General features: G+C 56.2%; 1 protein-coding gene across 2 annotated transcripts in view; it reads right to left on the bottom strand.

Moving 5' to 3' along the window:
* Positions 1-22,782, bottom strand: part of KIF3C (kinesin family member 3C) — a 57,331-nt gene that overhangs the window by 17,558 nt on the left and 16,991 nt on the right. The window lies entirely within an intron of this gene.

Genomic DNA, 22,782 nt, shown 5'->3' with positions numbered 1-22,782 from the left:
CATGGAAAGTCTTGTTCTGTGTTTGCCCAGCGCCTAGCACCCTGGGCCATGAGGCACTGCTGTGATAGAAATCAATCAATCAGGGTCCCATGGGAAGGAAGAGTGAAATGCACTAAGATCACGGCAGGTGCAACAGCACCATTGAGAGGGGTGGGGACAGTCCAGTGTGACATTGTCATGGAAAAGCAAATGCCCTATCGGGGTGCAGTAAGAGACCAGGGAACCCTGTTCAGGGGACATCTGCATTGGAAACGACAGTGTTTCAGCACGTACTGGGCTCAAGGTTGGATCACCCGGTCATGAAAAGCTGTTCTGAGCAGGGCTAGCTGACCTGGAGGCAAAGACCCTTGAGCCTGGCCCCTTGAGTGCTTGCTCCATGGCTACCACGTTGGAGACGAGGACAAGAACTTGCACCTGATCAAAGGGCAGCTGATGCTGCTGGAGTAATGGAACAAGAAGATGATCTGAGCAGCCGTGTTTTGAATGGAGTGGTGCAGGTTGGACGTCAGGGAGAGGGAAGTTACAGTTACCAAGATGGGAGATAAAGAGGGCCCGGCTGCGAGACCAGAGAGAAAAGCCTGGCTCTTCGAGGTGCTACGGAGGAGGAGGTCACACAGCCTGGCCGTGTGCCGAGCACGAGAGAGGGAGGAATCAGCACAATCAGCCGAAAGAGTGAAACGGACGCTGGGCTTTTCAGATTCGGGGTGTCCCGGGTGACCTTGGTAAGGAAATGTCTTGTCCTTGGTTTTTAAAGTATGGTTTTCATTACTCTGCCGTAGCCCCTTTAGAGCACTTCAGTGCCTCATTCAGCCTGCTTCTCATCAGCCCACTTAGCCACTGTCAGCTGCTGATAAGGCCCTAGAAGTTACTTTCCGAGTCACTTGAATACGGAGTTAGCAACTCAACAAGTGTTCAGGCCCTGTCTGTGCGGGAGACAGTAACCAGGTCTCAGCCCAGGAGCCTGACTTCCTGTGACTCACAGAAATTGCTGGAAAAGGCTTAACATGCCTACAGTTAAATGACAGTAATGAATGACTGTGTTCACAGCTGCATTTTCTAAGGCACCGTGCAGAAGAGATGCCAGTGACGATTCTGCTAGTCGGGCTGAGGCCGGGCTGACAAGTTGGAGACTGTACCCAGCAGGAAAACGCTAAGAGGGTCAGTGCAAAGGGACAGGAGAATGGCAGAGATCAGTCAGCTGTTGTTGTTCAGCGACAAGGAGGGCACAAGCAGTAATGGGCGTCAGCTGCAGCTGAGGAGCCGAAGGATAAACACTGGGGAAAGCTTGCTGAGGAGATGATGAAGGAGCTGCTACGGGAGCAGGGCCAGCACAACCCATTAGCCGACCTAGGCGGTCGCCTAGGGCACTAATGTTTGGGGGGCGGTGACCGCGGCGGCCGGATCTTCGGCTGCCCCAGTCATCGGCGGTATTTCGGGGGCGGGACCTTCCGCCGCCTCTGTCGGGGGCGGTATTTTGGGGGTGGGACCTTCCACCGCCTAGGGCGGCAAAAAAGATGGCGGCGCTCCTGTATGGGAGGGGCCAGCCCCCAGCTCCACTGACTGGATTTTAGCGAAGGAAATGACTGAGAGTGACCTACAACGCTGCAAGCTCCCGAAGGGCAGGGCGCCATCCGCTGGCAATGCCAGAGTCCTGCTTTGCCGCTCACTAGGGACTTCCCTGCGAGAGCCTCAAAGCGCTTTACACACATTCAATAAGGAATTTGGGACTCAAACGATAACTTCTGCATGAAGGCTTTTGACACAGTCTCTGCTTCCCGTGGGGTTCAGAGAGGCACAGACAGTCACATGCCAATATCACCCGGCGAGGCGGCAGCAGCGCTGGGAATAGATTTAGAACTTCTCACCCAATGAGGCCCCACTGCGTTCCCAGCCCAGACGGGGCAAGTCACCATGCAATCACATGCCCACCTTGTGCCTAAGCCACACAGCATCCATAAACTTCAACAACACCACCGCGCTGGGACGGCAGAGGTCCGTAGCACGGAGTGTCCAGGACCACATGGTATGGCTTTGTTTCAGGCATCTAAGAGTTCCACAGGGCTATGACTGATCTGTAGTTAATCCTGTGACCACCACCACTCCATGACCAGCCAGTGTCCTCTCCTGACCTCAAGTCAGATCTTCAGAGACTCTGTCTCCAAGCGGGGCAGCATGACCAACAAGGGGCAGCCGATGGTGGCCAAGGATGATCAAACCTCTCAAGGCCAGTTCTCAATGACACATTCCTATTCCTGATAAAGTCAAACCACCTTATACTCAGTAGGTGCCACTGGCAATGCGTGTGAAAGGCCTTCAGCCTCCTGCATGAACAGCATGTATGCGGAAATATCCACCCCACAGAAAACAACCCGATACGTGACGCTAACTGGTCGCCTTGTTTCTTTAGATTTACAGAGTACAGAACCTAGAAGAAGCCATTCCTAGCTCTGGATGCCCCCTCCAAAATGTGGCCCGCACAGAGATGATAGAGTCCAGGGTCTGCAGCCGGCACTATATGAAAGCCTAGAAGAATCCCTAGACTGCACGTCACCGGCCAGTTGGAATCACCGGCGGACTTTAAGGAGGCAGAATGTCATCAAACAAACCCGCTGGAATTTGGCGAGGTCCTGGGGGTAACACGTCACTCTTGAGAAAGATGCCATGGGATCCATAAAGGCCATGAGTGATCGGAACATTGATTTCATGCCTCATTTAGAAGATGTCACCTACAGCCAAGCAGCACCTGATGCTACCATCCTTGTGAACCAGCTCTGTCCTGATGGAAGAGCATCACTTACAGAATTATCAACAACATCCTTCCTAGGAGTCCCATCCAAGTGTTAATTGGGTGTCACACCGATTAGTGCATGAGGTCTGCCAAGATCACAGCCCCAATCTGTGTAGCTGCAGAACGAACCAGAATCCAAATGGAAATTGAACACTGTAAGACCCCCTAGAAGACCACCTCAGATATCTCATCCCATTGTAACACTGGCCCATTCTGTTCATGGCCTCATCCACATGTCAGCATGGAAAGAAAGTGTGAAATTATCTTAAAAATAGCTTTGGCTAAAAGTACGGCCCATCTGCACTGCTGCCAAACCATAAGAGAACTGCACTTTTAAGATGCTTTTCCAAATCGCACAGTTTTGGGAAGTTACCAGGATGGAAAACACTAATGGCCCAGATCTCCACTGTCTTGTATCTTGTGTAATTATTTACACTGGGGCAAAATAGGCTCTGATCTGGCAGCATTTCGTACCCCTTTAGCAATGACTGTGGCAGGTGCAGGACAACAGAGAATGAGGCCCATGGAGCCTGGTTTGGATCCATTTTATACTAATGCGCCTTCATTCAGTTCAGTGGAGTTGCTCCTGACTCACTGGGGCAGTTGAAAGCAGGATCAGAATCCAAAATCCTGCTTTTCTGGCGTTTATCTGTCAGAATAGTTGGCAATGGGTAGATTTAGTCACATGTGCAAAGCCAAGCTGGGTCATATTTCAGGTGTCCTTTTCCAGAGTGTCCAGTCTGATGGAGGCCGCTGGGGCAGGAATCCAGAGCAAACAGGATGTTATTTTGAGGGGATGGGAGGGGGGCTTCAGTCTACTTCATCATTCACTGCAAGGGCTGATTTGATTCAGCAGGTTTTCATCAAGGGGCAGTATGACGGAGTGTCTGCCCCACCCTGGCCTGTAAGGGGTTAATAGAGCCCTAGGGAGGCTGTGCAAGAGGCAGCCAATTAGAGAGGGGCTGTGAGGAGCAGCCAATCGGGGCTGGGCAGGCCCAAATAAGAGCTGCAGGGCAAAGAGGCTTCAGTTGCTCCCTGGAGCTTGAGGAGGGAGCCCTGACTGGCTTGCAGGCTGAAGACAGACAGCACCCTGGACAGAGCAGAGCTGCAGGCAGGGACCAGGGAAGCTAAAGAGAGCTCCTGGCAGGCTGCTAGGATCTGCAGGCTGAAGCCCTGAGGCAAAGGCGAAGAGAGTGCTGGGGCTGCAGGGAAGTGGCCCAAGGAAAGGAACTGAGGAGTTGGAGGGGACGCAGCAAGTGGCGGACATCTACAGGGTCCCTGGGCTGGGACCTGGAGTAGTGGGTGGGCCCTTTCCCTTCAACAAAAACCTAGATGCGGTTCTGAGCCCCGTTACGGTTGCTGCCAGACGTGTCCTGTCACCAGGCCTTTCCGGCCAATAAAAGCCCAAGGCTGTGGCCTGTTCACCTAGCCTCAGAGCATATTTAGCCAAGGAGATTTGGAATAACAGCACTGCTCAGCCTGGCTCCTACTGGCCAGAGGCTGGGCACCACCCATAGGTGGGGGGCACCAGCGTTCTGCCGTTCAGCTGCAGCAGCCAGCATCCTTAATACCAAAGTGTGGCCCATGGGAACGATGGTGTCCAGGTCACTTGGATGAAGCTAGAATATGGGGCTGGGATGAGCTGTTTTTCAATGGTACACCATGCCAGCACTTTGGTGCCCATCATCTTTTGCAGAATTTAAATGTCCACTTAAAAAATATTAAGTTTCTAGCCCTTGTTGTTGGGAAGGACACCTTCTGAATGCAGCTCAATGCTGTGATACTCTAGTGCCTTACTGAATCCGTTGGCAGCTCTGAGAAGGAATCACCCCGTTCATAGCAGTGGGTGTTAACTCTGAAACCTGATGAGGGCAACATAGTATTACTTGTTTCACTGCTGATCCTTTTAGCAAAAACAGTCAGCTGTTCTAGGACTGTGGGCAGAGCTTGAGTGAGCAACTCGCAGAGGGTCCTGTAGCACCTTTAAGACTAACAGAAGTATTGGGAGCATAAGCTTTCGTGGGTAAGAACCTCACTTCTTCAGATGCAAGCCATCTGAAGCCAAGTGAGGTTCTTACCCACGAAAGCTTATGCTCCCAATACTTCTGTTAGTCTTAAAGGTGCCACAGGACCCTCTGCTTTTTACAGATTCAGACTAACACGGCCACCCCTCTGATAGTGAGCAACTCTTCCGCCTGCCTCATTGCATGCTGGGAGCTGTACGCTCATTTTCAGGTATTAAAAATGAAGAGGGCTGCAATGGGCTTTTTATGGACATCAGGATCAGTCCCTGGGCTCCCAGCGGGTTTACTTTTGTGTCTCTTCTGTCCTTCCACCCTTCTCACTGGGCACATGGACAGAGATTTCCATCACCGTTCTTTGTAAGCTGCCAAAGCAGCCCCCTCCTGCACAAAGCCTGTGCAGTGTCCAGGGCGGGGATGGCACGCGTGAGCAGATCCTCCTGTCTCAGCCACTTGCATCGTCAAATAAAGGGCCCCCGTCGCGTTAGCAGCCTGCGCTGCCCAGCAGCAACAGGAGAGCAGGGCTGGTGGGAGCTGTGATGCTGACTGGCACTGGGGTGAGGGCACAGAAAGCTCCTCAGGGAGTCCAAGCGCCATCACCGACATCCTCAGCTGCACTCTGGGTTCTGGTGGGTCACATGCTCCACAGTCATCTGGCAAAACTGTGTGAAGGGAATTCCAGGCTGCTTGGAGGATCAGGGACCGGGCAGGGCCTGATGGAGCTAGAGGGGTCCTATCGCCTTTGTGCTCATGCTGGGGTGTTACAGACCATCCTCCTTAATATTACAATCCAGCTCCCTCGGCGCTGAATCCATCTCGGTAACTGTCCCACGGCTACAATTAACCTTCTCCAGGGTCCCGGGTGGCTGAAATGCCCTCGTGAGTTACATCACAGACGCAAAGGAGTGGGGAAAAACCAGGCCAGAGCAGCGCAGGCAGCCAGAGACTCTTGGGAGGTGGGGAGGGGGTGTCACAGCCTTGCAACTTGCATCCAGAACAGGATTGCATATGAAATGCAAACAGCCCCAAACCAGCAGAGCTGTGATGCTGACTGGAGCAGCCAAGCTGATCTTCCCCTAGCCAGCTCTGAGCTCAGCTCCCTCCCCTTTGGCACCGCAAGCAAACGCCGGGATGGGACAGGACAGAGCTGTGATCAGCGCAGGCTCTGGGGGAGCCAAGGGAACAGATGACATCTTGCTGCAGGACGTGAGGAAGTGGTACACAAACAGCTGTATCCCCTGCCACACAGCTGGCAGCATTCAGACTGCCCTGGCTGGCTGCCCCCTGTGGGAGGCCATCCTACATGCACAGAGCTGCAGGGATGGACCGTTACCTGCTCCCCCCCATTTTAATGGCTCTGCCCTCATCTCATAGCTGGTCTCTGATTCGTTTATACGCCGGAGATCTCCAGCATTCTGCACACACTTCTGGGCACACGGTCCGGCCCCAGATCCGAGCTACGCAGCACACAGCTCACATCCTAGGCCTCTGGCAGCTTGGCCAACGCTCCTCTGTGCCAGCCAGCAGTACCCTCTGCCACTCCAGTCTCAGCTCTGCCTCAATACCAACTCGCAGCCTTGTGCTCTGCCAGCCCTGGGTTCCTCCCTCTGCCCCTGCAGCTCGGGCAACGCTCCTCTCTCCTGCCCTGCCGCACCCTGCGGTCGCTCTGCTGTGAGCACAGCCCAGGATTTTGAACTCAGGTCTCCAGGGGCACGTGGGTTAATAGGAAGCCCACTGCAGCCTGGCTGGGGGACCTTTCCCAGCACGCTGCTGCTGTGAGCACCCCACTGCTGGCCTCACGCACCCCTGGGACTCCACTGTGTCGTTACTGACGAGGTTCTCAGCTGTCACCAGCACGCACTCTTCATGCACCTTTTATAGCAGCCCAGCAGAGCCCCATCCCTCGGCTGGCAGCTCCCTGGCAGCAGACGCTAGTGCCTGGGCCTCGAGGGAGCAGTTACCCTCATCAGCATGAGGGAGCCAAGCTGCCTCCCACACGCTCGCTCGGCACAGCAGAGGTTTCACGTTAGGCTCTGGAGAAGAAAGCGGAGGATGGGAGCCAGGCTAGCTCCTTGCCAGGGACTGACAGCAGGGCTGGGACTGCCACAGCACCAGGCCAAGCCAGGGCAGCTGCGGCCACCACCCCTATGAAAATACCACGGGTTGGGGCAACTGGCTTCTCCAATGGGGCTGGGGGAGCAGCTCCATTTTGGGAAATTCTCTGGCCTGGGCTATGCAGGTCTGGCCGGCTGCTTGTCATGGTCCCGTCCAGCCTCTGAAACTCTGCAACCGCCCGGGGGCTCGATGCTGGGAAAGGGAGAAAAGGGAGTCGAGGGAAATGCAGGCTGGAGCTTTCCGATGCTGAGGTCTATGGGTAGGTCTCCACTGCAGCGCGGAGCCTGCTCGGCCTGAGGAGACGGCCGACGAGTGGCAGCGTGGACAGTGTGCCAGCGGCTCATAGTCACCCGAGCTCAGACGCTGAGGGCTGGAGTGGGTGCCCAGCCCAAGCCGCCACCCGTGTGGCAACATCCACATTGCTCTTTATAGAGGCCCAGCTCTGAGTCTCTCCATGGGCTGGGAAGCTCACCCCAGCCCCAGCGGACATGTACCCCTCGTGAGCAGCAAATGCACGTGAGCCAGTCGGCGTCGGGGCACAGGAACGACCTTGTGGCTGCACCGGCGTTACAGCCAGGGCCGGCTCCAGGCACCAGCGCAGCAAGCTGGTGCTTGGCGCGGCCCATGGAAGGGGGCAGCACGTTCGGGTCTTTGGTGGCAATTCGGCAGCCGGTCCCTCAGTCCCTCTCGGAGGGAATTGCCACCGAAGAATGAAGCGGTGTGGGAGCAGCCGCCGAAGTGCTGCCGATCGCGGCTCCCCCCCCCCCCCTTCGCCGCTTGGGGCAGCAAAAAAGCTGGAGCCGGCCCAGATTACAGCTCTCGGCCCGACCCCACGCAGCAGCTTGGTTCTCCCAGGACACCACATGGTGCAGACTGAAATTAGCTTTCAATCACAGGGCTGGAGGAGAACGGGTGGAGGTGAAAGGCTCCAGTCCCATAAGCCAGCCAGTTCCACCCCCACAACCCAGTCTCCCATTCCCCACTCCCTCTGAGCTAGGCATCCTTTCGACCTGAGGCTGGAAGGGACAAGGGACCTGTCTCTCTTTGCTCCACCCCCCGAGTGAGCTAGTCCCCCTGCCCAGGACCCAGAAGGGAAAGGCCCTGTATCCCATTTCCCACTCCCCTAAGCCTGTCAGTCCCCCCCAGACATGGGGCTGGATCGGAACCAGTGGCCCTTAGAGGTGAAAGGCCCCGTAGCCCAATCCCTGACCCCACTCCACAGCTGCCAGTCCCCACGTTGCTAAGCACTTTGCATGGTGTCAGTGGCAGAAAGGGAGATCCCCGGGCATAGGGCCCCTCTCCTGCCCGATTCCCAGGCCACAGGAGGGTTCCCAGGACACGGCCAGGGCTGCTCCAGCAACAACGCTGTCCATCGCCAGCGACAGTCTGGGCCACGCAGCCCAGGCGCTAGCAAAGCAGAGACACACAAGGGGCCGCTCTCGTTCCCTCCCCCTTCTGTCCTCCCCTGCCTCTGCCCTATTTCCCACGGCAGGGAAACCTTCTCCCTGCCTGGCCTTATTTGGGTCTGCCTGGCTGTTTCCTCCTGTCCCCGGGAGGCCATGGACAGAGCTGGGCAGGGCTGGGCGGGCCATGGACGGAGCTGGGCAGGGCTGGGGGGGCCATGGACAGAGCTGGGCAGGGCTGGGCAGGCCATGGACAGAGCTGGGCAGGGCTGGGGGGGCCATGGACGGAGCTGGGCAGGCCTGGGCGGGCCATGGACGGAGCTGGGGAGGCCTGGGCAGACATTGCCGCTGATGCAATGGAGTGTGGAAGGTCAGAGGGGAAGCACCGGGATGCCATTCAGCTGGCAGGTGACCATCACCTCCAATGGGTCTGACGGGTCATTCACTGAGGGCCTGGGGGGCCAAGCAGGGGGCCCAGAGTCCCTTGGCTTTGTGACAGAAGAGGCAGGATGGTCTAGCAGTTAGAGCACCAGGCTAGGCAGGATGATGCCACTGACCTGGGGGGGGGGGGCACTCGCCCTCATGCACGGGGCTGCCTTGATCCCTGGAGCAGGTTTCACCCTTATCAGCGGTGACCTGCCTGGCCACTAGCTTGGCTTTTTAGCCACTGAGCCCAGAGTCCCGGGGAACATTCATTCTGCTCTGCGCGAGCACCAAGCGTGTTCCTGCTCCCTCCTCCGCTGCAGGGTCCTAACCTCCCCTGTCTGCTCTGCAGTGACGCTCCATCTCTGCCCCTCTTCCCTGTCTCAGTCCCCGCTCCCATCCCCGCTCCTTGCCTTCCGGCTCGCGTTTGCTCGGCGCTCCAAGGCCTAAAAGGGGGGTGGGGGATGCACTGAGGAAATAGGGCACCGTTGACATTGTAACCGATGGCAGCACCCGATCTGCTCCCACCTGCCCTCTACGCCAAGGGCTGCAGGGCCACCCAATGCCAGCCCAAGCCTGCTCCTGTTTGAGGCGATTCTCTCCCTGCCTGCAGCGGGTCCTGGAGCCAGGCGCCGCTCATGGAACAATCCTCTGAGCCGAGCGCCAAGGGCAACCTCAGTCAGGTAGGAGCTGGGCCCCCCAGGGATTGGTACCATGGGTGCACGAGTGGGTGGCCCCCCTTGGTGTGCTGGCGGGGAATGGGCAGGGAGCGCCCCCTCCCTGGGGAGCACACTGCCTGCCTGGGGCCCCATCGCTGCCCAGGTGGCTGTGGGACAGAGAACCGCAGACAATGTCCCGTTGTGTGTCAGTCCCTGGGATTCGGTGATGACACAGCCCTGAGGTGCTGGCGCAGAGCCAGGGACATTTTCTAGCTCCCTTCCTTCCGCACAGCTGTTTAGCTCCATGAGTGCTACAGGATACAGAGCAGCTGCCCCACAGGATGGAACGTGGCACCCGAGCCGGCGTGTCCTGCTGGACGGGGGAACGGCAGCACTTTGCCCTTCTCCAGCTGAGGATCGCTGAGCACCCTGCAGACCTGAGGGAATTAAACCCCTCAGCCCTGCACTGGGGAGGGGGGCAGGCCAACCTGCAGATGGGGAAACTGAGGCACGGAGCGGCATGAGAGCTGCCCAGAGCCACACATAGAGCCTGTGGCAGAGACAAGAACAGAATCTGACTCCTTGTCCCGCAGTCTGACCACCTGGCCACATCCCCCTTCCCCGACTGGGGTGCAGGTCACGACACAACGCGCAAAAAGTTGCAACTTTCTACCTGGGCCTGGGGAAAGATTTCGCAAGAGGGCTGGTGCCAGGAATTCCCTCCTGCTGCCACAGGCGTACCACACCGGGGAAATCGGGAGAGCAGCCAGGGGAGGCAGGGAACGAGGGCTGGGGTCCGAGGGGAGTGTGTCTGTTTCCATATTGGGAACCATCACATACAAATTATGTTCCCATTGATCCCCACATGGACCCGCCCCTGGGATCTCCGCCCAGCCCGGTCCCGTTCCCTCCCCTTCACACTCCGCAGAGTCTGGGTTCAGGCAGGGTGGGTTACAGCTCTGGGAGGTCAGGCCAGCTGGAGCCAGGCCCCCGGCTTTCTGTGGCAAGCATGAAGGGGTGGCCACGCCCCACAGGCGGCTGGGGAAGGGCTGGGAGTACGGAGGCTGGTGGCTGGGGAGACTGGTATTCCTGTCTGGCTCCTGAGCCCTGGTTCTGGGCAAAGGGCCCTGGGTAGCAATATAGCGGCACGTTCCCGATCACTGGGCCGGCTGTTACTCTCACCCGCTCCATCCCGCCCACAGACACACTCACACCCCCGCCCCGGCGGTCAGCAGAGCGGGGTTAGCCCCATTACACACCTCTGGGGAACAGCTACGACGCAAGCGCCACCACTGGGTGTCGAATCCTACACTCCAGCCTCACGGCCAATCCACCAGCCCGCGCTGGCTCCTGCCACCCCCTGCTTTCTCCCACAGGTGGGGTGGGGACGCACACTCTGCCACACCCGCCGCCCGCACGGGGAGACGGAGGATCTTTCATGGGGGTAAGTCAAACCAGGGCAGCCCTGGCTTCTCAACATCCAGGAACAGGTCCTCATTACAACCTAGTGCGTGCCATGCCAGCGGGTGTGGAGAAGGGAGCTGGACCTAGGCCCTTACCCTGGAGAACCTCACGCGCCAGCTGTACCCAGGCGCTGGGGTGACAGCACCCCTTCTCCCTGGCGGCGGGGCTGAGCGGGTGGTGCTGCTCTCCCTGCGGGGGGGACTTTCCCACCACGAATCCACACTCCGGTTTTTCTTGTGCTGAGAGAAGCCTCCTCCCGTGTGTGTCTGTGACCAGGGCAGGGATTTTAACAAGTCTCCATTCGGCATGGGAGCCCCCGATCCTGGGGACCCGTCAGCTATTCAGGGAGAAGGGGGTTGTGTATTTAAGCCCAGACACCCTTGGGGGGGGGGGCCTGCCACTGTGCTGCCTCTGCGCTGGCTGTTACCCCCTCAAGAGGGGACTAGAGAAGCTCCCCTCCCCAGCCTCCTGCAAAGACGCAGTGTCCCTTTGCCACTCGCGCTGGCCTGGGCACACCGCCCTGCATCCCATGCAATCAGCGGAGGTCAAAGGGAAGCCTAGCAGCAGATCACCCTCCGGCACACACGCTTGCTGAGCAGCCAAGTGTCTTGGTGTCGCAGGGCTCGGCTGATTGAGGTGGCCCAGCACAGTGAAAGCTTGGGCCGCTCCTGCTGCATCTCCCCGAGCCGTTGGTGAGGGGAGCGAGATCCGGGGTACTTCAAAAGCCCCTTCCTAGGTGTAAAGAGGGACAGTAACTCATGTGTCTTGCCTACAGAGCAGTGTGTGTGTGTGTATGTGCGTGTGCGCACCGATGTGGCTGGGTGGGTGTCACTCCTCTGCCTGTGTGTCAGTGAGCGTGTGTCTGCCCCGGTCGAGGTATGTCAGTGTGTCACGGAAGCAGTCTGTGGGCTGGCCCGGACACAGTCCCCATGCGAGATCGTCCCCTCCCCGCTGAGTAAATATCAGCACAGGCCTGGGCAGCTCCAGGGTGCAGCAAACCGCGGGGAGATCAGAGCCGAGAAACTGAAACACGCAGGGGGCTGGAGGGCCCCAGCAGGGAAGAGCTGACATGGTGTCTTGGCAAAGAGCTGGGGGGTGTGAACCCCAGAGCGGGGGGAAGGATGATGCAATGTAGGAAGAAGGGGATGAAACGGAGCTGTCCCTCGCTCGGGAATCCTTTCACGTTGACATCTCAGCCTGCACAAACCGGAGGGGCTGGGAGCCCAGGCACTACAACGCCGGCGGCAGTGGGAAATCCGCGGAGGGTTGGATTAGACCAAGGGGCAGCAGTGGGGCACCTCAGCAGCCACCTTCCCCCATGGACCCTGCATTGTCTGAAGGATTATGGATTCCTTTAAACGGCAGGGTTGCCGGGCTGAGCCCTCTGCTGGCATGAGGGCCGCCTGCCTTGTCCGCTCGCCAAGCCGAGGGGTGAAAGGGTACAAAAGACAGTTGGCTTTAGGCCCGGGATCACTCCCTCTGCTTAGGAGAGACTCTGCCTTTCCCAGCTTCCTGTTCCGGAGGGATAAGCCTCGAATGCTATTAGCAGGGGTTTAAACACTGCCCCCCACCCCCAAACCGAAAATCCAGCGGTTTGGACATTGGGCAGCAAGGAGGAGGTTGCACCGCTAATTAACTGCTCTCCAGAAAGCTGCTGGGCTGGGGATTATAGACGCAGAGCACGGAAGGAGCCAGACAGCCCCTCTCGAAGATGCTACCAAACACAGCTTTAAAAATTAATCTTCCAGACAGCAGGCGAGCAGCGGCAAGGTCTCTCCGAGGCTGCCACTGGCAGCCATTAACCCCTGGAGTCCGGGAAGCAGCAGAAGCCAGAAGCAAACATTCAAACCGGAAGAGCTCAGGGTTGGGGGGATGACGAGCTGGTGGAGTTTGAGCCCAGTTCATAAGCACTCCGACGAGGCTGGTTGTCTCGGGACTGGTGATGGAGAACAGGTCCATCGTGGCTATTAGCCAGGATCGTCAGAGACCCCCCATGCACCAGGTGTCCCCAATGCTCCGCCTGTCAGAAGCCGGGACTGGACAACAGGGGAGGGATCACTCCCTGACAGCCTTGTTCTGGTCGTTCCCTCTGAAGCACCTGGCCCTGGCCACTGTCAGAAGACAGGACCCTCGATGGGCCATTGGTCTGACCCAGCATGGCCTCTTATGACGGAGCCTTTCACCTCGAAGCTAGGCATTCAACCCCCACCCTCCGTAACAGTGAAGGAGTGGGGCATTGTGCCTCCCTGCATCACAAACCCTAGCTCTTAGGCCCCTGGGGAAAATTCCCGTCTCGTTCACAAAGCCCGAGTTAGGAGCTGAAAGGTCCTGTCCGGCGACTGGGAGAGAGAGGGGGTCTCAGGCTGCGAGTCACATGAGCCAGCCCAGGGGATTTGCTGCTCACAGGGGTGCATGCTCAGCCCTGCTGTTCTCCCCCAGAGAGGCACCTACAGCCGGGGTGCAGGGAGGTGCCTGTTTCTGTTGTGAGTCACAGCTGGGAACCCTCCGGAGTCAGGCACTTTAGGCTGGGCAGAGGAGGGCTTCCCTCATCACTCTGTGCCCAATGGCTAGGGTGGGATGTGGGAGACCCCCAGCGCAAGTCCCTCCCCTCTGCCTGAGGGGAGAAGGGCTCTGAAGAGGGCTCTGCGCCCCCCTCAGGTGTGTGCTCTACCCATGGGGCTCCGGGATATGCTGCTGAGGGGAGGATGGCCTGGTGCCCTGTTTTCGATAGGAAAGTCCGGTTGAAAAGGGGACCTGACAGTGTCCAGTCAGATCTGCTGACCAAATATCCAAAGTCCGGTTACTCCGGGCGCCGGGTCATCACCCGTGCCAGCCCCTACTCAGCTGGGGCTGCCTCCTATCTGTGTTGGGGGGCTCTGCAGTTGAGTCCCTCCTGACCCGGGTTGGGGGGTGGGAGGGGAAAAGCAGAGAGCGGTGGAGGGGAGGAGGGAAAAGGAGTGGACGGGGGCAGGCTCTCACGGGGAAGGGCTGGGGCCTTGGGGGCAAGAGGCGGGGCAGGAGAGGTTCCAGCTGTCTTGCTGGAGTGTCCAGTTTTTAAATATAACCAAGTTGGCATCCCTAGGTAGGGCTCCCCCAGTCCCTCCTATCGAAGTTCCGCTCTGGATAAATACAGAGTCGCTGGACAAGGGGGCCTGGACCGTGGGGCTCCCAGCTCCTGGGCGAGTGCGCCAGGCTAGAGTCATTCTCACCCCCATGACTCAGAGAGAGCTAAAGAGAGCACAAAGATGGAGCACCTCCATGGTTTGGGGGCGTGGGGTGGATCGTGGTGGGGCCAAAGCCAGCACGTAGGGGCTACCTCCTTGTGTGCATGTAGGTCCAGGTCTTTCCCCTGGGGCGGGCTGCACACAATGCAATGGGAAGTCTGGGCCTAGCTCCCAGCAGGGCAGGGATGCTGCACGCCCAGCGCCACACGAGCTACCAGCCATGCTGTCCCCCACCCTCCACGTGGCAGTTTCAGCATGAAACTCCAGAGCTCCCAAGGGCTGAGCCTGGCTGGCTAGGGGGTGCTGGCCACTGAGTTTTGAGCAAGTGGATCATACAACTGGACTAGAGCCTTAGCAAACCCTCAAACGCAACTGGAACATCAACGGACCCAGATTGCCGGGATGGAACCGGGGACCTCTGAAGCGTAGTGTACGAGCCGCTACTGCATGTGCTAAAAGCCACAGGGCCCTGCGCTAAGCCTGTAGCAGGCTCCTCAACCTCCCGGTGTCACTGAGGGGACCACACCAAGCGGCCATGGATTACACAACGGCTCAACAAAACTCGCTTCCTTCCCATGCCAGCCTCATTTAATGCACAGGCAGCACAACATGGCTGTGACGGGGAAGGAGAAGCTTGAATTTGATGTGGAGGGAAATGGAGCGGGAGGTCCCAGGGGGTGAGGGAAGAGTCATGTGATCAGAGTAGCAGGCAGCTGATCTCACCCATTACGGACTGGCCAGAAGGGACCACTCTGACCGGCCCCACAATAATCCCTAGAGCAGAGCTGTTAGAAACCAGCCACTCTGGCTTTAGACATTGGCAGTGAGAACGAATCCAGCACGACCCTGGGGGAATTGTTCCCGTGGTTAACGCCCCTCCACCTTAGTTCCAGGCTGCATTTATCTAGCTTCAACGTCCACTGGCTCCAAGTTGAAGCTCGACGAATTCTAGCTTCTCAGCAGGAAGACTGGAGAGGAAGAGGAGGTGGGGAGGGGTTGGGGGGGCTAATCAAGGCCGCAGGACGAGTATTCTAGCTGGACAGAACAACAAGGACTGATCTGAGAAATGTCCTGGAGGAGGACGTAGCAGGGGTTGACATGGCCCCGTTAGAAGATGACTCCTGGGTCACCAGCTCAGCACCAGGGAGGGTGGTGTTAGCAGTGGGTAGGCAGAGGAGGAAGGCTAAGTAAGGTCTGTCAGGGCTGTGAGGTCAGCGGGCGAATGAGATCTCAGCCCCCGCACTGCCCTGAACAAGCCCCGGGGCCTTTCAGCATTACTGGACAGGAGCAGCGGTGAAGAGGGGAGGGCGGGTGGCTATGGCCGGAGATGGAGAGGAGCAGAACTCAAGAGGCCGAGCATGGCTGGCGAGGGCGGAAGGGCAGCCGGCTGAGAATGACTGATGGGAATAGATCTGGACCGCGCAGCGCCCCTGCCAAGAGGAGAGCTCCCAGGAATCTCACTGCTGCCCTGCCTGCGCCCCCAGGCAAGCAGACGTGGCATCGAGCTGAGGAAACTTGGAGCACGCAGGATCCCAGCAGAAAGCGAAGCACCCGAACCCCTCTCCTTACATCCCTGTCTCCGATTGACGTGTCAGGCAGGGCCGCGGGAAGCCTTTTCCCACCACAAGGCTATATAGGTCACGCTGCACTGCCAAAGTAGTTCAGCTGGCCTGGGTTTGGCGCTATACAGTCCTCTCTCCTTGTTTGTGCATCTGCTACCCCTGCCGCTTTCCCTGTCCCTCGAACCAGCTGGAAATCGATCGGGGGGGGGGGGGAGCGAGAGCTTTTCACTGCTCTGCTTGGGGCTTTTACCGGTCTCAATTTTAATGTCTTACATTTTTACTCTGCAGCTCTTAGATGCCTCACGGCAGGAGCCCAGTCAGTGGATTATATACAAAAATATGTACACCCCCAGACTGCTAAGCCAACCTACAGACCCCTCTCAGTCCCATATATCTAGACACACACACACACACACACACACACACACACACACACACACACACACACATCCCTCTGCACGCCACCCGCACTGCACCCTCGCTCGACTACAAAACATCAACCCCATGGGAAACTGTTCGGATTGCAAAGGGAAGCATTCAACAGTCAGGAACGGTCAGAATTCAAGGGTCCAGTACGACCACAATTGGGTCCCCTGGTGCACCTCTGTTAGAATGCTCTTCCCCAGCATCACCGAGACAGCCTCGAGCAGCAGCAGGGACAGAACTCAGCTGTCCCGAGTTCCAGCCCAGTGTCTTAAATGCAAGAGAACAGCCGGTCTCGTCTTGCAACCCGCCGCGCAGTCAGTGTCCACCCGCTGCAGTGAGCGAGAACACAGGATGCATTTAAATATTGTGCATATGCACAAAGTGGGTCAATGAGGGTTGCATTGGCAACCTGAAATTTGGTCACTTACTCACTTTTAAGTCCTTGAGTTTGAAATCGTGATATTCTTTTCGCATGGCTTATGGATCTCATTTCCATGGTTTCTTAAAAAAAGAAACTGAAAAACTGGTATTTCATCATGTGGCACCATCCAGACCCCTTCCATAGGTTATCAGCATGGTTGGAGCTCAGGCCCTTTAGGTCTACAGCACAGACTAGAGCCAAAGGAGCAACTGGTAGCAGTAGTTTGTTGTTATCCTCCATGTGAACCAGCCATAAGAGAGAGGACATGACAGCCCCTCGGTCAGTGGTATACAAACTATTTGTTGGACAGCAGAGAAATGCTGAAAATCAGAATCCTGGATTCTAGCTGTGTCTCTGAAGGCGAGCGCAGTGGAAGAGTGACAGGATGTCCAGCCAAGCTCATCGCTGGCACAGTCACTGTGAAGTAGAGTGTCAGTGAATGTGACTCGCCACATTCGAGACCTGAGTTCTAGTCCCAGCTCTGACTGAACGGACCTTGTGCACTGCCTCGGTACTGACACCCCTAAAATAGGGGGAATAAGAGCAGCGATACCTGGGACACACCAAGACTGGAGGGAAGGTCCCAGTTGCTGTGACTGTAGCCCTGATCTGAGAGTAAAGATAAAACTTGTTCTTTTTAAAAATTCAAATTTAAAAAAAATGTTGATAAAAAAAAAAAGACCAAGTTTTTCATTACAAGTGTTCCCACTTTTTGACCAGCTCTAGGTGAAGGTGACCGAAGAATGCGAAATCTTGGTGGAAGGGCGAAGCGGCGTGAGGAGCCCTGAGAGAAGGAAAGAGAGGTTCACCTTCGGTTTGCAACCAAGGACACCTTCAAGCTGTGTTTAACGTTAGCAAAGTGTTTGGCCGCTCATTGAATTGGGCCCCAAAAGAGGGGGACACCGAAGCACAGCTATACCAGATGTTGGGACGGCGGGGTGAACCAACCCTATTTCAGGACCCTTAAACATCCGAAAAAGAGAGCATGACTGTTAAAAACCCATCTACACATATCCCCACCGAGTCTTCTACGTGTGTAGTATTTTACCATTGTCACCAGAATATTTACCATTACAGCAACCTCCTTCCCCGCTCCCCCGGCATACACATTAAGACACAACAGTCTTCTCACACCAATCTCACTGAATACAATACTACTAATGTGAAAACCCCTCTATGGATATCACACCAACGCCCCAGATAACGACAGTCTTACGTTGAATGCTGCACCAAGAACCCGGCTGTAATAATGTTATGTACTAAACAGCTCAGATATCACTCAGTCGGTACAAGGAATAAACGACTGTTAGATCACAACCCATTATGCCAGTGCCTCTGAATACCATGCCAATAATTTTCTAGACTATCTCTGTCATCTCCAGTCTTTAAAAGGGCATTTCCTGCTTTCAGCCATAGATGACTCAATTTAACTAGTCGTTAGCTCTATCAATCGGGGGGGGAAAGAAGGGGGGTCAGAAGCTTGTTGCATGTGGTCAGAGCTGAGGCTGCCTGACATCTTAATGCACGGTCCGAACCACCCTAGGTTGTGGAGGCCAAGAAACTACTACCAGGGTCCATGATACTAGCGGTATCACGAAGAGCACAGGCTGGCTTGGGGAGCAGAGATGAGGAAACGATGAGGTCATCAAGCTTAATCCTCCAGGCCAGGGCACGATCGTCCCCTCCAGTGTCATTTGTAGAGTCCCCAACAGCACACTAGGAATCTCACAGCCAGATTCAGAGAGATCGACCCAGGTATTCGTACGGCCCATATCACCCTCGTATGTGAGCATGTCACGGCCCCGTGTGAGTGGTCATATAGCCAGACTAGACCAGTTAGCTCTTGTTGATCTTTACTCATCAGAAAGTCCCTCCACCCCCCTTTCAAGAAGCCATGCTCCTTCCTGCTCTCTTGTCGCGGTGTTCCTACTTGTCTGCCTTTGTCCTGTGGCTCACTATCCACCGGCAGCTGGAACGGAGGCTGCTGAACTTGTTCTAGCAATGAGTGTTTTATGCACTGTTGAACTGCTCCCCCGCCCCCTGAGCATTGTGACAGCTACAGACTTGCTAACAAGATACTCTGACGGCAACAGCGAAAACCAAACCAATACCCTCACAAAAGAATGAGGGCACATGGCAGTGTACTAGGCTGTGCGACTGGCTCTCTTCTCTTCTAGCCCCTCTGTCCCTTTGAGTAACTCTCCATGGATTTCTCTTCGGCATCTTTTGTCATCTTCCACCCCTGGACAGCCCAGGGTCTAGATTGTTTTACCTGCAGTCACACTCCCTCCTAAAAGCTACTGACTTCGAGGGCTGAGTGGGGCCTGCAGTCTGTGATCCTGATGTCGTGAACGAGTGGCACGTCCCCCTCGTAAGAGCCAGAGATGGGGGGGTCTCCTGGGCCAGGTGCAGAGGGAGCAGGTCTTTCTGTCAGAGTCCTGTCCGTTCCCTTGTTCCACCTGCCGCTCCTACAGGCACTTTGATAGCCCCAGAAGTGTGATAGCGCTGTTTGGAGAGCCAGGGAAAGGACAGGTAGACCTCGGTACACTGAAATACACCTGCTCCCTACCTGGGTTAAAGTGGTTACCATTGGTAATGCCTGGCCACGGCTGTGCTGGAAACCTTGCTCTGTGCTTTCTCTGGCTTTCCTAGGCGGCAGAGGGGAGAAGCCCCCTGCATCTTAACATTGCACAGAGCGAGATCAGAGCAGAGCAGCCCCGTAACAGCTCTCAGGCCTGCAGGATCCAAGGGAAGGCACCAGGCACAGCTGGAAGTGCGAGGATCTGCTGGAGGGAGGAGGTCTGGGCCATGCCCGGAGTTATGCTTGGTTGGCAAAGGGTGGAGAGCCGCATTGTGGGACTGAGCTCATCAGCACCACCTGTGACTCCCCTGCCTGGGTGGCGTTGCCCCAGCACAGAACATCCCGTGTGGGCAGAAGACATAAAAGACTTGCCTGGGAACCAGGGCCGGCTCCAGGCACCAGCCGAACAAGCTGGTGCTTGGGGCGGCAGATTCTACGGGGCGGCATTCCGCCCAATCCTAGGTGCCACGGCCACTTTTATTTTTTTGTTCGCTGATCCGGCCGCTCTGTAGCGGGCAGCGGCGTGGAGTGCCCTGCTGGGAGCGGGCTGCGCACTCCATCTGCCCCAGCCGGTGCCAGGTCTGTAGCAAGCCCGGCAGGGCAGCCCGCGTCCTTCCCTCCCCGCCGACCGGAGTGGTGCGGAGGGGGCACGGCAGGAGGGGCCGCGTGGCAGCACCCTGCTGAAGCACTGGCTGCCCTCCCCCTCTCCCCCCCGCTCCCTCCCCCCCCTCGCTACCCGGGGCACATCTGCAGTGCAGGGAGTCCCCCTGCAACCTGGCTCCGGCCGCGCCGCAGGTTCCCCCCCCCGCTTTGCCGCTCCGGCCGCGCCACAGGTTATTATTTTATTTTTTTTGCTTTGCCATTCTGGCCGCCCCGATTTTTTTTTTTTTTTTTGCTTGGGGGGTAAAAACGCCAGAGCCGGCCCTGATGGAAACACTGCTTACACGGTCAGTCCCTCCCCTCACCAATAACTGGGGGATCCACCAAGGTACCTTGGCTCTACCACACATCCCCATACCTCCAGCCCTTTGCCTCTCCTGGCTGGTGATCCCTTCCCTTCCCTTAGTGTCTCTTTACCCAGCAGCTAGAATGAGGCACAAAGGGTCCTGATCGGGGGGGAGAGGAACCTAGAGGGAAAGAAGATAGCCATGTTCTATCCAGGTCCAAGCGCCAGTGCCAGAGTTCATAAGCCCAGATGGGTCTGTCATTCAGAATTAACGGGCAGTTCTCTCCCATCCTGTTCTCTCCCCCTCGAATGCTTAATGTTTGCTGGGGTGCTGTATCCGGCTCTTAGTGGCACGGTGTTGACGGAGTCACTCTGGATTTACAAACAGTGGCTCAGAGCAGAATTTGGACCTTAGTCTCTTTGTGCCATGTTTGCTCACTGTTCGCAGCCACGAGCGTGCATTCATGCACACACGTGTGTGGGGAAGGACGCAGGGAGAGCCCAGTCGCCTTGCCATGCTTGTCCTGAGCAAGTCTGCTCTCTCTTCGGCTCCCTTCACTCCGGTGGGAAAGGAGAGAACCTGCTAAGAGTGGAGCAGGGAACGGATTTCTCCAAAAGGCCCTGCCCATCAGCTCTTGCTCCACCACTTCCTCCTTTGCCTGGGGGTGTCTCTCCCTGCCTTCTGGGAGTTGTAGTTCTCGGATTTCATCTAGGCAAGGAAAAATGGAAGACCACCACACACGCCTGGGTGAATTCTGAGTTGAGTAACTTGAATTTCAGACAGAAACTCCCCACTACAAGACAAGGAACCGCCCAAACGACAAAGCTGTGAGAGAGTCAGACCCAGACCCTGGGGAGAACAAGAGATGTTTCCCCCACCAGAGCAGGATGGAAAGGGGCAGCAGGGGCGTCGCACTACCAGAAACCCTGAGCCACTGCCCGTGGCCACCAGAACAGACTGCAACACCTTTATCCTGCCACACGTGTCTCTAGGCAGAGGTGATGGGCGGATTAAACATGTCCTCATGCCATAAAAGCTACTGAAATGACTTTTTTTTTTTAAACATGGAGTGGTGGCTGGGGGAGGGGAATTCTGTCTAGTTAAAGCATTGTAGTTACTGTAGAGCCTAGAGGCCCCAATCACAGACCAGCACACACTGTACTGGGGGCCGGGTACACACAGAACAGAGTCCCTGCCCGAGGAGCTTCCCAATTCCCTCTGTGTACGCCAGGTACCTCGTCAGTAGACCCTGCCAGGACGCCGAGTCCAGCGTTACACACACCTTGTGCCAATTCGAGGCTGCGTTAGCCAGTCTGGGAGCTGGAGAGAACCCTGGGCTCTGCCTTTGTCCAGCAACCTCAGGAAAGACTCCCTTCCAGATCCATTGCAGCTACCTCCAGTTTCTTCTACTCCCGTGGCTCTCAACCTTTCCAGCCGACTGTGCCCCTTTCAGGAGTCTTTGTCTGGCGTACCCCTCACTTAAAACCTACTTGCTTACAAAATCAGACATCCAAATACAAAAGTGTCACCGCACACTAGTGCGGAAATATGGCTGACTTGCTCATTTTTACCATATAGTTATAAAATAAATCCATTGGCATATAACTATTGTACTTACAGGTCAGCGTAGTCTCTAGAGCAGTAGACACACTACGGAAATGTTAGTTTGTATGGACGTCGCAAGTGCTTTTTATGCAGCCTGTTGTAAAACTAGGCAAATACCCCCTTGAAGACCTCCGTGTACCTCCAGGGGTTGAGAACCATTGTTCTACAGCACCAAAATCCCTCCGTACCTGGAATAAATGTCCAGGTTCCAAAAGCCATCAGGTAAACGACCTGAAACCCCCACCAATGAGAAGATTATCCTGCCTCCTCTTTAGACATCTGCCAGTAGCTCTGACCTCTGAACCTCAGGGGCTTTTGAAACCTATTTGCTGCTCCTGTCACAGTCAGTGACTGGGTGACTTTGGCGTTCTGCTTCCTGCATCTTTTATAGCCTGTCCCCTTACCTTCGAAGCAGCACTCACGCCTGGCCAGAAATGAGCTCTGTTCTTACAATTCTGAATCCGCAGAGAGGAATGGTAGATTGTGCTCTATTTCGGACCTCATGTTGGGTACAACGAGACAATGTCCTCTGTACAGAATTCCATCTCTCTCCAGTACCACTACGTTTGGATGCTTTGAGGTGCCTGGGTGCTTCCTGCTGGCCCTCCATCTAGAGTTACTCTTGTAAAGTTGGACCATTTTGAGTTTCTCTTTTGAGCTGGTCATATTTTGTTTCAGAAATGGGCAGCACTCGACTCAGACTTGCTTCAAACTCCTTTTCCTGCAGCTTCTTCTTTTCCCTATTTATAGGTCAAAGCGTGCCTACCTTAAGAGACTCCCTATTGGGCCTGCACTTCATAATTAATGAGCGCTTGTGCTAATTTGTGCAACTGCGTGATCATTTTCTGAGGCCTAGGTGCAGCTTTGTACAACAGTTAACATAAGAATGGCGACACTGGGTTAGACCAAAGGTCCATCTAACCCAGGATCCTGTCTTCCGACAGTGGCCAGTGCCAGGTGCCCCAGAGGGAATGAACAGAAAAGGGAATCATCAAGTGATCCATCCCCTGTCGCCCATTCCCAGCTTCTGACAAACAGAGGCTAGGGACACCATCCCTGCTCATCCTGGCTAATAGCCATAGATAGACCTATTCTCCATGAATTTATCTTGTTCTTTTTTGAACCCTGTTATAGTCGTGGCTT

The sequence above is a fragment of the Chrysemys picta genome, chromosome 3 (assembly GCF_011386835.1).
Source record: "Chrysemys picta bellii isolate R12L10 chromosome 3, ASM1138683v2, whole genome shotgun sequence".
Lineage (NCBI taxonomy): Eukaryota > Metazoa > Chordata > Testudines > Emydidae > Chrysemys > Chrysemys picta.
Note: the sequence above shows the minus strand (reverse complement) of the source record. Positions and strands in the feature narration are given on the sequence as shown.